The sequence below is a fragment of the Rhinolophus ferrumequinum genome, chromosome 13, assembly GCF_004115265.2.
Source record: "Rhinolophus ferrumequinum isolate MPI-CBG mRhiFer1 chromosome 13, mRhiFer1_v1.p, whole genome shotgun sequence".
Lineage (NCBI taxonomy): Eukaryota > Metazoa > Chordata > Mammalia > Chiroptera > Rhinolophidae > Rhinolophus > Rhinolophus ferrumequinum.
Genome location: NC_046296.1, coordinates 34,028,574 through 34,031,394, shown reverse-complemented (window position 1 = coordinate 34,031,394; position 2,821 = coordinate 34,028,574).

Here is a 2,821-nt window from a genome sequence, read left to right as displayed (position 1 = left end):
CCCAATAAAAATTAAAAAAAAAAAGAATTAAGCCTCTTATTTAAAAAAGAATAATGTTTGACTGCTACAAAGCTTGGTCAAAACTTGAGACCCTCTAAAATAACAATATAAAAAGTTTGCAGTCACAGAATAATGACTAATTCATGTGGAAAGAGATGACCCTAAAACCCTATAAGAGTTCCTGTTTAATCAGCAAAGAAAAAAAGATCATTTTTATCAGTAATTGTTGGAAGAGACCTTAATACTCATCTCATTCACTATTGCACCCAACATACCACCACGACCCCTAACAACTGACTGTGTCATGGGCTGTGTTTGAACACTTCTGAGAATGAGGAGGTCACTTCCTGCCCTTAGCCATCCAGTATGGACAATCAAATTCTTTCTTTTTTGACCCCAAAATCTATCTCTACTGAGTTGACTGCATTTATTTTAGTTTTGATCTCTAGAGATGTACAGTTAATTAAATGCCATGAGACTCTTTCAGTTGAACTCTTAAGTCAGCCAGTCTCTTGAATCTACTTTTGGCACCTAGCTTGAAAGTTTGCTTTGTTCCTCATTTTATTTTAGGTCAGTGCTTTAAAATAAATTATAGTTTTATCGTGAAATATTTTAAACATCCAGAAAACCCTAAAGTAATAAAATAAATACTCATGGACCAACTAACTTTAATAATCTTCATGTTTTGCCATGCTGCTTTAAATATTAAAACAAAGCAAATTAGAGCAAAGTAAATCAAACAATACAAAAACTTCAAAAATACTGTTGAATCACTTGTGTGATCTTCCCAAATCCTATCTCCTTCCCTCTCTCCCCAGAACGAACAACCATATTGAATTTACCTTGAATCACTTCTCCGCATTTTTATAGCTTTACTCATATGTATAGATCTATAAACAATACAGTAATATTTAATATCTTTCAAATTCTATCTAAGTGATATCCCTCTATATAAATATATGTATACACATACATATGTATATACATACACACATAAAATGTCATTCTAAAACTTGCTTTATTCTACTGCTGAGGTTTGTCTGAGTTGACATTATAGCTCTAGTCAATTCATTTTAAGCCCTGGATAACAACAAAAAATTAAATGCTTCAAGGAGAAAATGTGTGTACTTGAGCACATGTGAGAGAGTTTCTCCAGGATTAAAACACAGACATGAAAGTACTTGCTGTAGAAAAGAGGCATCTTCAACGATTAGCATTATAAAGGGAATGAACCAATTTATAAATACACCGGTACACCCATCACTCCATTATCTTGACAATACGTGGCATTATGAGACTTTGTACTTTTTGCCACTCTGATGGGAATTGTATGTCATTGTAGTTTTATTTGCATTTCCCTAATTACCAACAAGACTCGGTGTCTTTGCTTATAGTGCTTGGCCACTAAGCTTCCTTTGTCCATGAATTGCCTGTTTATATATTTTGTCTTTTTTTCATCTTAAATTTCTGATCTGTTTTACTGTTTTAATTTTTATTTTGTAAATTCTGATATAAATCATTCAAACCTCTCCAGTGTGTGACTTAGCTTACAATGTGATCTATAGTTGTACAAATATTTTCAGCACTAATGTAGTGAAATTTATGAACATTATCCTTTACGGTATGTGCTTACTGTCTAAACAGTTTGTTTTCCTGCCATAGGGTCATACAATCACCTGTATTTTCTTTGAAAAGTTTTAAAGTTCTGGTTTTCACATTTATGTTTTTAATCTTCCTGGGACATATCCCTGTGCATATGGGGTAAGACCTGATGTTATCTTTTATCTACAAAGATAAGCTTTGCTCCTTACTATTTATTAACTGCCCTCGTCTTTCCCCACTGATTCATAATGTCACCTGTCATTTGTCATCTTTTCATATTTCAATGGTTTATATTCTGTTCCGTTACTCCATTTAATCCCTGAAATAATGCCACATTTCCCATGCTGTTTGAATTGGTAGATTTTATAATTGTTGTCTGGTAGGGAGGAACCCTCATCATGTTGCTCTGTGCAATGGTTAATTGTATATGTTAAATGGACTGGACCAAGGGGAGCCCAGATGAAACATTATTTCGGGGTGTATCTGTGAGATTATTTCTGTGTGACATAAGCATCAGAATCGATGCACTTAGTAAAGTCCATTATCTCCCCAGTGTGGGTGGGAATCGTCTAATATGTTGAGGGCCTGAATAGAATTTGCCCCTTCAGTCTCCTGTCAGTGCTGCCTGCTTGAACTGAGCCATTGGTCTTCTCATGCCCTTGGACTAGGCTTTACATCATTGCCTCTCCTGGTTCTCAGGCCTTCGGAGTTGGTCTGGAATTACACCACCAGCATTCCCGGGTCTTCAGCTTGCAGATGAAAGGTCATGGGACTTTTCAGCCTCCCTAACTGCATGAGTCAATTATTCTTAATCAATCTCTTCCTATGTACATTCCTATTGATTCTATCTCTTTGTAGAACCCATACTAACACACTCTCCTTCAAATTGCCTTAATTAAACTTAGCATTATGCTTTTCAATGTACATTTTAGTATCAGTTTGTCTAACAAAATTCCTGCTGTGGTTTCGAAAGAAATTGCATTAAATTTATAGGTTAATAAAGTGCAATTTTTCATATTAAGTGACCCCATACATGACAGTTTTATATCTTTACACTTAATCATATTTTAAAATCTTCTTCATTAATATCTCATATGTTTCTCAATTAAAATCTTAAGTGCTTTCATGGAATTTATTTCTAGTTACTTAGCTTTTTGTTCTGTGGGCACTTGAAAAGGCTATATATCTGAACAAATGGAATATAAAATTTTAAATATAT